Below are 17,500 nucleotides of genomic sequence, written 5' to 3' on the forward strand. Positions count from 1 at the left end.
AATGTAGCAGAGGAGATTATTCTGGGTGTATCAAGAATGAATAGAACATAATAAAGGGAGGAAATACAGGAACGGGATGGAAATACAGTGAAATAGAAAAAAATGGGTTGAAATAATGATACGAAAATATGAAACGTACACTGAAAGGTGAACAATTAAAAAAAAGACAAATAAATAAAAGAATGAATCAGGAATTGAATACAACGAAGAAGAGGAAGAGGAAAAACGCTGGAGGGCAAAGATAATGAAATACGAGAAATTATTAGAATTGATTACAAAGAACATTGGCTAGATGAATAATAATGACAATAATAATAATAATAATAATAATAATAATAATAATAATAATAATAATAATAATAATAATGATAATAATAATAATTAGTAAAAAAGCAAAAATGTCAAAAAATAAACTGCAGTGGCAAAAAATTAAATAAAATATAATTAATAGGGAAATAACAGTGATAACCAATAGGAAAATGAGTGATTATCAGTAAACAGGGAAATAACAGTGATTGATAGTAAATAAGAAAGTAAATAATTGATAGTTGATAGGGAAATAAATGATCGACTGGGATACAACAGTGATTGATAGGGAAATAACAGTGACTGATAGGGAAACAACAGTGATTGATAGGGAAATAACAGTGACTGATAGGGGAATAACAGTGACTGATAGGAAAACAACAGTGATTGATAAGGAAATAACAGTGAAACAGAGAAACAATAGTGACTGACAGGTAAACAGCAGCGACTGACAGGGAAATAACAGTGACTGATAGATAAATAACAATGACTGATAGGGAAACAAGTCATTGATAGGGAGATAACAATGACTGATCGGGAAAACAGCAGTGACATAGGGAAACAAGTGACTGATATGGAAACAACAATAATCAATAGACAAACAATGATCGAAAGGAAAACAACAGTGACTGACAGGGAAACAACAGTGACTAATAGTTAATAACACTGACTGATAAAAAAAAAAAAAAATCATGTTACGAAAAAAAATACACAAAAAAAAAATACAAATACAATAAAACTGGGGCAAGAAAAAAATATTCCACAGGGCAAATATAAACAACAGGAAACGCTGATTAGAATAAAACACGCATGCACAAAACTGACACGCAAGAATGAAATGAAAGAAAAAAGGAGAGACAGAAATACACGAACGCACACAACGACAGCAAAATATGTAAATAAAATAACCAAGTGCAAGGATAACACGAGAGAAACGTTTGCACATATAAGGAAAGTGAATACAGGATGAGACGTAACTGATGAATAAACTTATGCATACGTAAACAGGAAGGCAACCAGCACACACACACACACATACATACACACACACACACACACACACACACACACACACACACCCTAATCTAACCTAACCCAAGCCATAACGATAAAAACCATCATTTACATACATCTAATTTATCTTTCAACACACACACACACACACACACACACACACACACACACACACACACACACACACACACACACACACACACACTATAATCATATAAACTACCATTTACATACATTCAATTCGTCTCCCAATTAGACCACACCACACCCACGCTCACGAAAGACTCACGCGGGACAAAATTACCTGGTCCACTCACGGTGACAAGTACAGGTGTTCCCGGGAGAAATTAGCACCCCGGCCCCTAGGTGACTGCAAAGAAGGTGGAGGCGGCTGAGAGAGGCATTTCACTGAGTATTGGACAGGATCAGGGGAGGAGATGGAGGTTACTGGGGGAGGGATGGACTGGGAGGGCTGCTGTATTGAAGGTGAAGGGGAAAAGCCACTGGAGAAGAAATGGGGTTTGGTTTCGACTGGGGTGCTTATTGAGGTGATGAGATGGGTGGGGGAGGAGATGGGAATTGTTGGGGAGGAAGAAAAGGTAGTGAGAAATGGGGTACTGAAAGACAAAGAATAAGGGGTTGGTTTGGAAAGCGACATGAAGTTACTAGGGGTGTTGAAATGGGTGGGACGGAGGATGGGTGTATTTCAGAGGTTCATGGAGGGAAAGTGGTTAAAAGTGAGGTTTATTTTATTATATTATTAACTTTTCTTCCTTTGCTTTTTTCCATTTACTTTACTTTTTTTTTTTTTTGAGTGGTATAATGAAGATAACACGAGAAAGTTTCGAGAAGTGACTGAGGGTAGATGCTGAAGGGAGTCTAGGAGGAGGGGTGCTAACCTAAACTAACGCAACCAAAGCTAACCAAACCAAATCAAACCTAACCTAACCTAACCAAACCTAACCAAACCAAACCTAATCTAACCAAACCTAACCTAAACTAACGTAACCAAACCTAACCAAACCAAATCAAACCTAACCTAACCAAATCAAACCTCACCAAACCAAACCTAACCTAACCTAACCAAACCTAACCTAACCAAACCTAATCTAACTTAACCTAACCTAACGTAACCAAACCCGACCAAACCAAATCAAATCTAAACTAAACTAAACTAAAACCAAACCAAACCAAACCAAACCTAACCAAACCAAACTAAACCAAAACTAACCCAACCTAACCTAACTTAAATGAGCCAAGAGAAAGAACTGGAGGAGTATTTTGGCGAAAGAGATTAAGTGTGAACGATTTTTTGTGTGTGCGGTGGATTGTGAGTGACGTGTGTGAGGAAAGGGAAGGATTTGAAGCAAGGGATGGAAAGCTTGTGGGGGAGATGGGGCGAGGAGTGTTTGTGAGGGAAAGGCGAAGGCCGGGCGGGAGAAAGATTGAAAGGATAGCGGAGGGAAGGTGTGGGCGGCGGTAGGTGAGGGGAGGGAGGGAGGAGAGGGAGAAGGGGAAGGGAGAGGAAGACAGGGTGTGCATGATCCCTGGATTTTGTAGAGATGGAGGGCTCCCTTCCTCGCCTCGCTGGACACGGGGCTCGGGGCTCTGGGCAGCAATGTATTGTTTTACTGATGTTTTTCTTCCCTCAGCTTGCCTTTTGCCTTCACGTTCACATTCCATACACCTTGCTGTCCTTACTGCTGCTGCTCTTCACAACACTACACCAACTGCCCTCTACACTGTGAAGCTTCTCCACAACACTGCACTCCGCTCACTTCAATACTCTACGCACCTTCCCCACAACACAACACAACACTGCGCAAGCCTTCCCTACATTACAACACAACTGCACGCTTTCTCCACATTGCAACACAACTACACACACCTTTCCCACAACACACACACACACACACACACACACACACACACACACACCTTTCTCGCAATATCCCACACCCCTCCATATCCTAACTCCTTTTCGCAACACCGCAGCAATATCATCACCACTATTTCTCACTGTCACAAAGGGTAGACAGGTGAATCACCTTTCCATTTACTCAACAGCTGAGAAACACGAGTGATGAAAAGAAAACGTTAAAATATACACGATCACCATCCCTGCAGGAATTAAATAACTGAAGGTACGTTTTCTATAACCTCCAGAAGAAAATGGAAATGGGAAATATAACTTACAATATTAACAGAATTACTTAGTCAAGCTGTATTTTCTGTAACTTAAAGGAAGGAGACTGAGGAAACACAAACGCTGCTAACATTACTTAAACAAAGGAAGCTACAATTTCCATAACTTAAACGACGGAAATGACAGTGAGGAAGAGTAAGGAAACATTTATGAAGCTGTTACGAGTACTAATTAACTTAAGCTCTGGAACTCCCTGCCTACTTCTGTATTCCCTTCTTCCTATGACTTGAACTCTTTCTAGAGGGAGGATTCAAGACACTTATCCTCTAATTTGATCATCTTTTTTTTTTTTTTTACTTTGGTTACGTCGGGTGGGGTTGGATTGGATAAGATTAGGTTAAGTTAGGTTAGGTTAGGTTAGGTTAGGTTTTGATTCAGTTTGGTTTGGTTTGGTTTGGTTTGGTTTAGGTTAGGTTAGGTTAGCTTAGGTTAAGTTAGGTTAGGTTAGGTTAGGTTAGGTTAGGTTAGGTTAGGTTAGATTAGGTTTTGATTCAGTTTGGTTAAGTTAGGTTAGGTTAGGTTAGGTTAGGTTAGGTTAGCTTAGGTTAAGCTGGTATAGGTTAGGTTAGGTTAGGTTAGGTTAGGTTAGGTTAGGTTAGATTAGGTTTTGATTCAGTTTGGTTAAGTTAGGTTAGGTTAGGTTAGGTTAGGTTAGGTTAGCTTAGGTTAAGCTGGTATAGGTTAGAGGACGGCCGCAAAGCTCGTGTCAGTGTTTACCGAGTGGACAAGTGTTGATGCTGGTGATGTACGGCAGGCTCGCTGTGAGGAGCCTCTGGGAATGGACACATCAAAACAACGCCCCCTCCATGATAAGTACTCGTCTCTCTCTCTCTCTCTCTCTCTTGCGGATGACACAAAGATAGGTAGATTAATTAGGTCAGAAGCGGATGCCATCGCCTTGCAGACAGACTTAGATAGAATGAATGAATGGACGGATAGATGGCAAATGCAATTTAATATCAATAAATGCAAAGTGCTTAGCGTAGGTAGAGGAAAACCCACACAATAGGTACACATTAAACACCCAAACTCTGGTAGGTACAGGGTACGAGAAAGATTTAGGAGTTATAGTTAGCTCTGAACTCCGTCTAGGGAAACAATGCATAGAAGCCAGAAACAAGGCAAATAGGGTACTAGGATTCATTTTTAGGAGTGTTAAAAGTAGAAGGCCGGAAGTAATATTAAAGTTATACTTGGCGCTGGTCAGACCTCATCTAGACTACGCTGTGCAGTTCTGGTCCCCACATTACAGGAAAGATATAGGTCTATTAGAATCAGTACAGAGGAGAATGACTAAAAGGATTCAGGGGATGAGGAGTATTCCTTACGAAGCGAGGTTGAAGCGGTTAAATTTACATACTCTAGAGAGACGTAGGTTAAGAGGGGACCTGATAGAAGTCTTTAAGTGGTATAAGGGTTATAACAAGGGAGATGTAAGCAAAATTCTTAGGATCAGCAACCAAGGTAGAACAAGAAATAACGGGTTCAAGCTTGAAAAATTTAGGTTTAGGAAGGAGATAGGAAAAAATTGGTTCTCAAATAGAGTGGTAGATGAGTGGAACGGACTCAGTAATCATGTAGTTAGTGCCAGGACACTAGAGAGCTTTAAGAGAAGATTAGACAAGTTTATGGATGGGGATATCAGATGGAAATAGGTAGGAGTGTTTCATACAGGGACTGCCACGTGTAAGCCTGGTCGCTTCTTGCAGCTTCCCTTATTTCTTATGTTCTTATGTTCTTATGTTCTCTCTCTCTCTCTTACACCTCATTCGATTCTCAACATTAAAGATACAACATTCAGAGTTAGTTATTTATTTTCGTGTCCTGCTTCCTTACGTGTGTGTGTGTGTGTGTGTGGTGTGTGTGTGTGTGTGTGTGTGTGTGTGTGTGTGTGTGTGTGTGTGTGTGTGTGTGTGTGTGTGTGTGTGTGTGTGTGTGTGTGTGTGTGTGTGTGTTTCCTCCATTTCTCATTAGATCTATTTCCCTAGAGGACGTCCCTTACCCATCATAAACCTGTTTCCCCCTCCTCCCCTCTCTGTTTCCTCCCTTTCCTAGTCCTAAGCTTCTTTACTTAAAATTTTCTACAGTGCCGTTTCCTTTTATCCCTCTTTTTATTATTCCCCTTCCTTTCCTGATCTTGTTTTGTGTTTATCTCCTTCGTGTTCTTTTTTTCTTCTCTGTATTCTTCCTTCTTTATTATCACTTTTTTTATTTACATATTCTTCCTTTCTTTATGCACTGTATCCTCCACAGTACTTTTTTTATCTTCTTGCATAATCCTTTTCCTTCTTTCTTTCACTCTTTCTCTTATATTCTCTTTTCATCCTCTTTTGCTTCCCATGTTTTAGTTCCATTACATTCTATTTTTTATTCCCTTTCTCCCCTTCCTTCTTTTCCCTTTTCCATTCCCTTATTCCTCTTTTTCCCTTCACTTCTCTCATTCCTCCCCTCACTCCCTTACCCTTTCCTTTCTCCTCTACCTCACTCATTCTCTCTTCCCTCTCCTCCCCCTCTTCACTTCGTCATTCTCCTTTCCCCCACATCTCTTTCTTTCCCCATCTTTTTCACAAATTCTCTCTTCCCTCTCCTTTCTCCCCCTCAGTCCCCTTCCTCTCCCTTCAATTTTTCTCCCAAGCTCATCCACTTAAGCATCTTTCCAGTTCCCCTTTAGTTCCTCCCTTTCCTCTTGATTAAATGGCCTTCCCTTTACACCCTTTCATTTTTCTCATCTCCTTGCCTCATCTTCTGAAATAAAAGGCTATGATGGTTATAAAAACATGAGTAGGCCTAGAGAGGAATTTTTAGGGTTATGCCTTCTAGTTCAAAAGTCTATTGTTACTGTTATTGTCTTCTTTTCACCGTCATCATCATCATCATCGTCATTGTCACTGCTGTTATGATCATCTTTTTTAGTTCTTCTCCTTCTTTGTTTAAGTTTCAATATTTTTTTTCGTCTTATTAATAAAGTCTGTTTTTCATGATGATCATCATCATCATCACTATCAACATCATTGTCATCAGCATAATCATCGCAGTTGTCTTCTTTTCCTTCTTCGTAGTTGTCTTCTTTCCTTCTTCTGCTCCTCCTCCTTCTCCTTCTTTATAATTTTCTTTAAATATTTCGTCAAGGTGAAATTTCTTTTTCTTTTTCTTTTTCTTCTTCTCCTTCCTTCATCGTCTTCCTCTTCCTCCTCCTCCTATTTCTTCTTCACTGTCTTTCTTATCAACATTTCTTTGGTCTTAATAAAGTTCAGAAGCTGAGGTTTAAACAAAGAACAGAAGTTCAAGAACAAACCTCAACTTATCTTATGCTAATTGTGGGCAAGCTTTGACAATCTGAATAGCAGAGAGAGAGAGAGAGAGAGAGAGAGAGAGAGAGAGAGGAGAGAGAGAGAGAGAGAGAGAGAGAGAGAGAGAGAGAGAGAGAGAGAGAGAGAGAGAGAGAGAGAGAGAGAGAGTTTTATTTTATAGTTCAAATTTATTAGTCTCTCAAGATACATTCGCAATAAATATAAAATAAATAATGTTGTAAGATCCAATGAACAAAGAGAGAGAGAGAGAGAGAGAGAGAGAGAGAGAGAGAGAGAGAGAGAGAGAGAGAGAGAGAGAGAGAGAGAGAGAGAGAGAGAGAGAGAGAGAGAGAGAGAGAGAGAGAGAGAGAGACGTACATGCATACCTTGATATAAAACAACACACATATCTATCCATCCGTACCTGCATACATAATCACACACACACACACACACACACACACACACACACACACACACACATAAACACATAAACACATACATACACGCAGAGAATAGGAAATACATAATATTAATGCACGCGGGCTTTAGTGCAGCAGTTGAATTACAGCAACAAATATAAAACCATTTCCCTTTTGATTTCGGTCAGAGACATTAATTGTTACTGCCCCCCTGTCACTCCATTAGTGTGTGTGTGTGTGTGTGTGTGTGTGTGTGTGTGTGTGTGTGTGTGTGTGTGTGTGTGTGTGTGTGTGTGTGTGTGTGTGTGTGTGTGTGTGTGTGTGTGTGTGTGTGTGTGTGTGTGTGTGTGTGTGTGTGTGTGTGTGTGTGCGTGCTTAGGCCTAGAAAAGGTTGTAAAATTTTTATCCTTGATATGTTAATTCATTGGAACGAAAGGGAAATATATGTATAACAGGGCTTAGTGGCAGCATTGCAGTGGTGGTGGTGGTGGTGGTGGTGGTGGTGGTGGTGGTAGCAGTAATAGTAGTAGTAGTAGTAGTTCTTGCTGTAATAGTAGTAGTAATATTGATGATGATGATGATGATGATGATGATGATGATGATGACGATGATGACGATGATGATGACAGAAATAACAACAACAACAACAACAACAACAACAACAACAGACCAACCAACCAACCAAAACCAACAAAACACGCACCTAAAAAAATAAATAAATAAATAAACAAAATCATTCACCACAACAAGCATTCCATCATTAACATGTCAAAACACGCTAACCACAAGCTGAACGAGAGAGAGAGAGAGAGAGAGAGAGAGAGAGAGAGAGAGAGAGAGAGAGAGAGAGAGAGAGAGAGAGAGAGAGAGAAGCACCCCGATCACCACGCACACACCACACACCAGCAAACACTTCACAACAAAGGGGGAATTAGAGACTCGCTGCATCACAACCCGGAAGCCTCAGTTCACTTCATTAGCGGGCAACAGATGGCGCAGGTAACCAGGTAATCAGAGGGGAGGAATGCCTGCAAATCCGCCTCACCTGTCCAACATACCTGTCCTCTGCCTGCCTATCTATCTACTTTCCCTTCCTCTCTCCTACCTCTTCTCTATCTCCTATCTCCCCTCTTTTCCCTTCCCCTCGCTCTCCCCTCTTCCCACTCCTGCTTCTCTCCCCTATGTGTTCCCCTGCCTGTCCTCTCGCTCTCCCCTCTCTCTCTCTCTCTCCCTCCCTCCACTCTCCCCTCGCTCTCATGTGGCCTTGTTTCCCACTAATCCACAGCCTAAACACCGGATTTCTCTCTCTCTCTCTCTCTCTCTCTCTCTCTCTCTCTCTCTCTCTCTCTCTCTCTCTCTCTCTCTCTCTCTCTCTCTCTCTCTCAACGCACATGGCTTACAGTATCATGAATTTTTTCTTTTTGTGAGTGTAGGTTAGGAAGCTAATGAAGTATTAATACTAATTCTCTCTCTCTCTCTCTCTCTCTCTCTCTCTCTCTCTCCTCTCTCTCTCTCTCTCTCTCTCTCTCTCTCTCTCTCTCTCTCTCTCTCAACCACACGTGTATGCATCCTACCTTTTTCTCCTCCCCTCTTAATGACTTACAAGGAAACGACGTGCTTCTTATTAAGAGAATATAATGCTATGCCCGATTATTGTGGCGCCGAGACGTGAAGGTGAAGCCAAGGTGAATTAAGGAGCATTCACCTCTTCCTCCTTCACCTTTTTATCAGGTAAAGCCTCTGTTAATTAAGGTGATTATATGCAGGTAGAGAAGGCGGTTAGTATGAGCGTGTTGCTGGATTAGAGGAGGAGGAGGAGGAGGAGGAGGCTGATGAAAGAGGACAAGGGAAAACTTATGAACAATAGGAGGAAGAAGATAATAAGCGGTAAAGGAGAAAGAAGAGAGGTAGAAGCAGAAAGGAGAAAAGAAATTACGTGGAGGATGAAAATAAGAGAACAATTGGTAAGAGGAGGAGGAGGAGGAGGAGGAGGAGGAGGAGGAGAAAAGAGCAAAATGATGCAGAAGGACGAAAATACGAGTAAGAGGAGAAAAGAAAAAAAAAAAGAAAAGAATATGAGAAACAGAAGAACAGAATAAAATCATGGAAAAGGCGACACAAAACGAGACCACCTGAAGGATGAAGGACAGAGGAAGGATGAGGATGAAGAAGGAAGAGGAAGAAAACTAGAACACAATGAAGAAAGCAGAAATCGACACAGAAGGTAGCAGAAGAGAATAACATAATGAAACAGAGAGAGAGACACAACAAGTAGCAGAAGGGTTAAATAAAGAAGAAACCAGGAACAGACACAAAAGGAAGCAGAAAGGAAGAAAATAATGATGGAAGTAGAAGCTGTTCGACTCTTGACCAGCAGGGGCACAGGAAACGCAGGTAACAGTGCAGGTGTTTATTCACAGAAGGTGTGAACAGAAGGCTGGAGGTAGGTGATCTTCCGGCGCCAGGCCGCGCACTTCCACTTAACACTTATGACTGAAGCCTAGCTCGTTCACTCATACACGTATTCATGCCTCACACAAGTCTCGCTCATTCACTCGTTCACACAACTAGCTAACAACCACACACCTCCCCCGAGACATAAGGAAGATTCCTTATCTTTGTTATGGCTACCGTAACACATGAAACAAAGTTACAATGATTGAAGTACAGGAAACACGGTACATATACACAAACAAACACAGCGTACAATTGAACACGTACGACTAATCGTAGGTGCTACGGTGCCACCGCACCTGCAGTCGTCTCGGCTCCCTACGCTGTCGGCTGCTTCGACGCTCTGGTTGCTCTCGGCCACGGTGTACCCCGTTACCCTGATGCTCCGGGCTGCCGGGATGGTGGTGTTCCTCGTGACCCTGATGCTGAAGCGCTGCACCGCCATGAGCGGTGTGCTGCTCGACAGGAAGGGGAGCAAGAGGTCTGTGTGGGCGTAGGTGTCTTCTATTACGCCACATCACGCGACCGCTGCCCATCTTGATGAGGTAGTCTCTCCTTCGCCCAACAGCCACGATGACACCCAGGCGATCCCAGAGGCCTGTCGTGTGATCTTGAACGTCGACGTGGCCACCGAGGTGCAGGAGAGGAAGAGTACGGGCGGACGCGTCGTGGCGAAGTTTTCGCTTTCTTCCTCAGTCGCTCTGCCTTGGCGTCGCACTCATCAGCAGCGCGCGGCCACTGCTGAGCGTATGAGCGATGATGAGCCGGGACACAGGACCTCATAGGATGACCGAAGAGGACTTGTGCTGGTGATCGCCCTTCCGCCCTCGGAGTGTTGCGCAGTTCCAGCAACCCGCGAGCGAACGCATCCTCGTCCAGGGTGTCCCTGCTGTGTGGTCGTGAGGATCAGCTTCTTCACGGACTTGACCCGCTGCCTCGGCGTGACCATTGGAGCGTGGATAATGAGGTGAAGATACACGATGCTCCACCCCCCATCGAGCCAGGAAGCGCCGTACCGATGAAGAAGTGAACTGCGGTCCACCGTCAGTCCTCAGGAGAACAGGCACGCCCGTGTCGGCGAACACACCCCGAAGGACACGAACGAGCTGATCAGCCGATGCTGGACGTGAGCATGCAGACACGTGAGGCCACCCAGACAAGCGATCTACATACACGAGGTATGTACGGCCTGCTGCGTGGAAGTAGTCTGCAGAAACTGACTCAAACACCCTGCTGGGTGTGTCCGTGTCCTGCCAGAGAGGTTCGTTGGCTTGGCTTGGTAGGAGTGGACGGCATAGTGAGCATCCAGAAACGACGTTCTCAACGTCTCTATCCATACCAGGCCAGTACACCGTTTGTCGGGCCCGTCGCTTGGTGCGCTCCATCCCCTGATGACTGTCATGGAGTCGCTCTAGTGTTTCTCGGCGGAGGCTGTGAGGAATAAGAAGCCTCGGCCCGTAAACCACCAGGTCGTCGTCTACGGCCAGCAGACTGCGCACCGGCCAGTACGTACGCAAGCGGTGATCGAGGTCGTGGCAATGATCAGGGAAGCCCTCGATGATGACGTTCTTGAGCAAGCAGTACTCCCCGTCTCTTGCTGCTGCGGCACGTACCATTTCCACAGTCTGATCCTGGAGTGGTGCTAAGCGGACGCCGTCCTCATTGGTGGCAGATAACGCTGAGATGACCGCTGAGTGGAGAGGGTCGAGGTCACCAGAAGTAGCAGCATCCTCTTCCTCCACTGGGTCCTGTACTGGAGCACGTGAGAGGGCGTCGTCTGTCAACTCGATGGCCATGGATCCACCAGCCATTGCACGTAAACCTTCCTTTGCTTCGAAGACGCTGGGGAAAGGCCTTGATCACAGCAGCAGCGTGCCCCGCACGCTGCTGTGGCGTTGGGTCGTAGGAATGAGGCCAGCTGATCACTTCTGTGGGCGTAGATAGAGGTGGCTGCGAGGCGGTCGGGTACTTGATGGAGCTGTTGCCGGTGTGCTGTTCTTCCCTGCGTAGCGGTCGGATTTGAGCCGGAAAATCTTCGGGGAGGATTCCGAGAGCGATGGAATCGTACCAGCTAAGCAGCGCCCCCTTCACCTCCTTCACCACGCTCACAACAGTCTCAGCTTCCCTGTCGCCCAGTTGCAAGTGCGACGAGAAAGTTCCTACACAGGTGAGGGGGTGATTACCGGCAGCATAAAGTCCATCACCATCAGCGGGCGCCAAGCTGGAGGGCGGGATTCCAAGGAGTGTTGCCGTGTCGAGGCCAATAACGGTCGTTTCGGCCCCAGAGTCAGGAGTCCACGTAATCTTGTCTCTTCCAGCGGGATGTGTGGCGGTAATGAGCACCTGGGGGCGCAGGTCGTGCCGTCACCGTCTTTGTGTATACGCCTGATAAGAGCTGGTATACACTGGCACTGGCTCCCCGCCTCGGGCCTGCACCGCGATGAGGGGAGAGACAGTTGAGGAACTCCTCGAAGCTCCTCGTCGTTTCCTCACTGTCTGCTGACATACACTCGCAAAATGCCCTCTTTTCCCGCAGTTACGACACACTTTATCTATTGCCTGGCATCCCCTTTTGTCACTGCGACAATCTTTGCCACAACGATAACAGCCCGTGGGGCTTGAGCCCCCGAAACTGCCCTTCCTGTAGTTCGAGACAGCGTTCACACCATGGCTCGAAGAGTGAGAGCCGCCCCCTTAGTACTGCACTACACTGGTTAGCGCTCTCTGATGCTCTGCAAATATCTATGGCGTTTTCAAGGGTGAGTTTCTTGTTTTCCAGCATGCGTTTCAGAGCCACTTCGTCTCGTGTCCCCAACGACAATTCTGTCACGCAGCTGATGGTTTATGCACTGGTCGCAAAAGTCACAGAAATTGGCGATTTCCTTTACAGCACATAAAAAGTCGTCAAAACCTTCTTGCGTTTCTTGCACGCGGGAGTAGAAGTCTCTTCTATCCATGATGATGTTGCGCTGGCTTCGCAGGTACTCACACATTGCATCGAGGATGGTTCTTAACTCCGCGTCTCTCGGTAAGCTTATCCCGTAGCGAAGTGTACGGGCCCACTCGTCGTCTAGGACAGCAGCGAGTGCCGCCCTCTGCTCAGCCAGGGAGAGACAGTCTATCCTGGCGAGGGTTACGTATCCTTCAAAACTTATGGCGCCACGTGTCGAACTCACGTAAAGATGCTGACGCCGTTAAGTGAGGAATGATGGTGGCGGACGTCGGGAACCTCGCGCCCTGGGTAGACGTGCTGCGGGCTGTGGTTTCGCCTTCATTGCTCGCCGTGGTGCGACTGGGAGCTTGTGTCCCCACTCTCTCCAGCAGCTGGGTTTTAAACGCTCCTCGCGAGCCTGACTCTGCCTCCGACTGTCGCGCTAGCAGAGCCTGACTCTGCTCCGACTGTCGCGCTAGCAGGGCAGCCAGCGCCTCCAACTGCTTCTCCATTCTGCGCCGTACCCACTGCAGCCTTGTCCTGATCCTACTCACTGCGCCATGTTCGACTCTTGACCAGCAGGGGCACAGGAAACGCAGGTAACAGTGCAGGTGTTTTATTCACAGAAGGTGTGAACAGAAGGCTGGAGGTAGGTGATCTTCCGGCGCCAGGCCGCGCACTTCCACTTAACACTTATGACTGAAGCCTAGCTCGTTCACTCATACACGTATTCATGCCTCACACAAGTCTCGCTCATTCACTCGTTCACACAACTAGCTAACAACCACACAGAAGCAGACACAAAAGGCAGCAGGGGAGTGAGGTGGCGGGTCTGGCGGTAACACCTGGGGCGGCCACTCAGCTAAAGAGCGCCCCACAGGTAAGAGCGAAACAGCTCCAGGCAGAGGTGCAAGTTTAATGGAATGATAGAGGAGGCTGGAAGCTGCCACTACATCTCTCGTGATTGATAATAGAACACCTAACCTGCCCTGCCCTAACCTAACATTACTTAATCACTCATCCCACTGGTTTTTCTATGACAATTTCTTTACCCCTTCTTTCATTCACTAGTGCCGTCTGCTTCTTAACCTTTCAATGCACTAGATTGTCAACTGTCTTTTCTCTCTCCTTCCTTCATTCATTATTTCTTTTTATTAACCTTTCACGGCAATGGGTCTGCTATTTCTTTCTCTCTCTCTCCTTTCATTCACTCGTTATCTCTGCTTTTTAGGGCGCACTTAATTTTATATCGTCTCCTCTCTATCATTTACTCATTATCTCCGTTTCCTAACCTCTCCAATCTGTTCTCGCTTCCCCCGTGGCTGGATGAAGGTGTAGTACAATTTCACGAAGGTTTACTGTAATTCCGAAAGGTTTCACTGGCAGCACGAGGAGTAACTGACTGCTTCTAACCTTTCAGTGTTCGTAGTTTAATTTTTGCTTCATTAATCCCTTAGTGTCAATTAAATGAAAAATGTAGCTGGTGTTACCTTGTCATTGAAAGTCAAACGTTTAATTGGTCTCTCTCTCTCTCTCTCTCTCTCTCTCTCTCTCTCTCTCTCTCTCTCTCTCTCTCTCTCTCTCTCTCTCTCTCTCTCTCTCTCTCTCAGTCGGAAGTCTAGGGTTACTGTGTGTGGAGATGTGTTTTGTATGTATTCCTCCACTGGCCCCAATCTGTGTTAGTAGCTGGGGTGGTGCTGATGGAGGAGGAGGAGGAGGAGGAGGAGGAGGAGGAGGAGGAGGAGGAGGAGGAGGAGGAGGAGGAGGAGGAGGAGGAGGAGGAGGAGGAGGAGGAGGTGGAAGTGTAGGCGGAGATGGAGTTGGAGGTGGTGGTGGTGGTGGTGGTGGTGGTGGTATATCAGCATAGACCATTGGAGAATAGCAGTTCCAGTGACAGGAGCGCTCGCTGCCACCACAGCTTCGGCACGGCTTGGGTGAGTGTCCAGGTCGCTCAGACAGTGGCAGGGTACTCAATTATTTTAGAGTTCATCTTGTCTGCCCTGAAACCCTGACCATGACTGAGACCCATCCGTACACACACACACACACACACACACACACACACACACACACACACACAGAGCTCCCGTCCAGCTCCCCACATCAATGTACTACAAGGAATCACAGCATGGCGTAGTACTCTGAAACGCTTTGCTCTCTCACCATGACTATTTTCACAAGCCACTGTGAAGACCCGTGTCACTTCAACTAGAGCCTTTTGAACGTAGTGGAAGTGCGGCGCAGAAGTGTTGCAGGATACGGGCCTGTCTCACACCACAACACCACATCACCAAAGTGCAATTCCTCCGCCACACGGCAATCCAAGTCCACACGCCACGCCGCACAGTGATCACAGCACACACACACACACACACACACACACACACACACACACACACACACACACACACACACACTACACAACACACGCGCCTCACGCTCCGTTACAGAAAAAAAAAAAAGCAGAATTCGTCACAGCAACATGTCTTTCCCGGTCGTCACGCCATCCGCACCAAATGTCAACCCGATCCCCTTAAAATAATAGCAGAAATAAAAAAAAAAAATAGCGGAAACCCCTCGAGGACTGCCGCGCTATCCGACTGGGAAATGTAAACACACACACACACACACACACACACACACACACACACACACACACACACACACACACGTGCCTAACTACACAAATTCTAACAAAAATAAACCTAAGGACACTTAATTATTTTCTCTTTCAGCTCAGTAATGATGGACATCCCCCCCCTCTCTCTCGCGCTCTCTCTTCTTTCTTTCTCGTCTTCCTCTTCAATCTTTTATTTCTCCGTCCTCCACCACACAACGCTCCTACTCCCACAGTCCCCCCGCCTCCACACAGTGCCGGCGGCCACACAGCAGCAGGAGCAGCATCCCTCCTTTGCATTGTTCACCAGCCTCCCACAGATGCTCGGCTCCCCATCAGGAACTCCCACTGAGAAGGACGGTAAGAAAAGAAAGGGAAAACCAAACTTGTCGTGCGGGCAGCGGAGGCACCTCACGTATGCCTCCGGGAAACTCGCTTACTTTTCCGGAACAGGGAGGGAAAAAAGTAAATAGAAGTATTTTATGTACTTTAGGGGCAGCAGAGTACTCGGGGGATTTGGAACAGGGAATAGGGCAACCACACCTCTCGTTTTCTTTACCATTTCTCTGGACATGTAGGACTGTGATATTTTTTGTTTTTCTTTCCGCTTCTTTGGCTCTTGGACTGACACAGCTTCCATGCCCTGTACCATTCCTCTTAACATGGACAGCTATATTCTTTAAATTTACCTTCCATTTTCTTTACAATCCCTGTCGGTATGTACGATGTAGCACTGTGATATTCTTTTCCATTTCTTTGGTTCTCACTCTGCTACAACTTCCATGTGTTGTACCATTCCTCTTAACATGGACAGCTATATTCTTTATATTTACCTTCCAGGAGACTAAACGCAAATTAATTTTCTTTACAATCCGTGTTAGCATGTAGCACTATAGCATTCTTCCCCTCCTACGTTCCAAGACTTCCATAATTAAATGGTGTTTTCTAAGCCATTCCTGTTTGTAATTTACATTCGACTATTTACTTCTCCTTCCACGACTTCCATTACTAAAAACATCCATATTTTCTTTGCAATAACTGTCAGAACGTGGCACTAGTACATTCCCTTTCCCATCCTTCAGACTTCCATAACCATAAATCTACAGGCGCGCCACACAAACCACAGACGCTATAGGCTTACGCTGGACACAGAATATATATATGCAATAAATAAAAGAACACAGGACACATTATTCGCCAGACTGCACCCATTCCTCAAGGATCAGGGGTGAAAACAAAGTGAGCGTTGTGGTGGTGGTGGTGGTGGTGATGGTGTTAGTAGTAGTAGTAGTAGTAGTAGTAGTTCAATATTCAATATTCTTTATTCACACAAGATGTGTACACAAACTAAAATACATACTAAAACTAAAAGAAAGAAAAACATTTCATTTAATTATTAAAAAAAAAGACATAAATTTATACTAAATTAGACAATATCATACTGAATCCGACGTCACTCGGTGCACAAAGCATCAATCAACATCTTAGTTTCCCTTACATCTAAGATTGTGGTATCACATCTATCCCTCATCAAACACAATTCACGAATTTGTGCACCAGTCCGTGCAAGTTCGTACTGGTCACACTGCAGCTGCAGCTGCAGCTGCAGCTGTAGTAGTAGTAGTAGTTGGTGGTGGTGGCGCTGGTGGTGTTTTCTTCAACTTACTACTTGTTGTTGTTGTTGGTTTTCTTTTTCTGCAACTTATTTTTGTTGTTGTTGTTGCAAGTGGTGGTGGTGATGGTGCTTTTCTTCTGCAACTTTGTTCTTCTTTTCTCTTCTTTCTCTTCTTCTTCTTCTTCTTCTTCTTCTTCTTCTTCTTCTTCTTCTTCTTCTTCTTCTTCTTCTTCTTCTTCTTCTTCTTCTTCTTCTTCTTCTTCTTCTTCTTCTTCTTCTTCTTCTTCTTCTTCTTCTTCTTCTTCTTTCTCTTCTTCTTCTTTCTCTTCTTCTTCTTTCTCTTCTTCTTCTTCTTCTTTTCCTTCTCCTCCTCCTTCTCCTCCTCTACCTCCACTCCACCTTCTCCTGCTTTACCTCCTTTTCTTCCTCCTCCTTCTCTAGTGGCAAATTAAATTGAGTCCCGATGTGATAAAAGAAAAAAAAAAGGAAAAAAAAAGGAAAAACAAAGTGAATGAAGCAGAAAAACAGCGTGAAGTGCAACGGGTTCGCCAGTGTGGACTGTATGGCATTAAGTATTAAGTAAGCACGAGAGAGAGAGAGAGAGAGAGAGAGAGAGAGAGAGAGAGAGAGAGAGAGAGAGAGAG

At 45.1% G+C, this 17,500-nt stretch overlaps 1 long non-coding RNA gene across 2 annotated transcripts in view; it reads right to left on the reverse strand.

The window, feature by feature from the left end:
- The window catches only part of LOC135090783 (uncharacterized), a 94,109-nt gene that overhangs the window by 52,614 nt on the left and 23,995 nt on the right, over window positions 1-17,500 (reverse strand). Inside the window, exon 4 of one of the 2 annotated variants that reach the window (XR_010262112.1) lies at window positions 6,364-6,783. The exons of the other annotated variant lie outside the window; for it this stretch is intronic. This is a non-coding gene — a long non-coding RNA (uncharacterized LOC135090783). Of the gene's footprint in view, window positions 1-6,363; window positions 6,784-17,500 lie in introns of those variants that run through there. 2 annotated transcript variants of the gene reach the window in all.

This window comes from Scylla paramamosain, chromosome 36 (assembly GCF_035594125.1).
Source record: "Scylla paramamosain isolate STU-SP2022 chromosome 36, ASM3559412v1, whole genome shotgun sequence".
Classification (NCBI taxonomy): domain Eukaryota; kingdom Metazoa; phylum Arthropoda; class Malacostraca; order Decapoda; family Portunidae; genus Scylla; species Scylla paramamosain.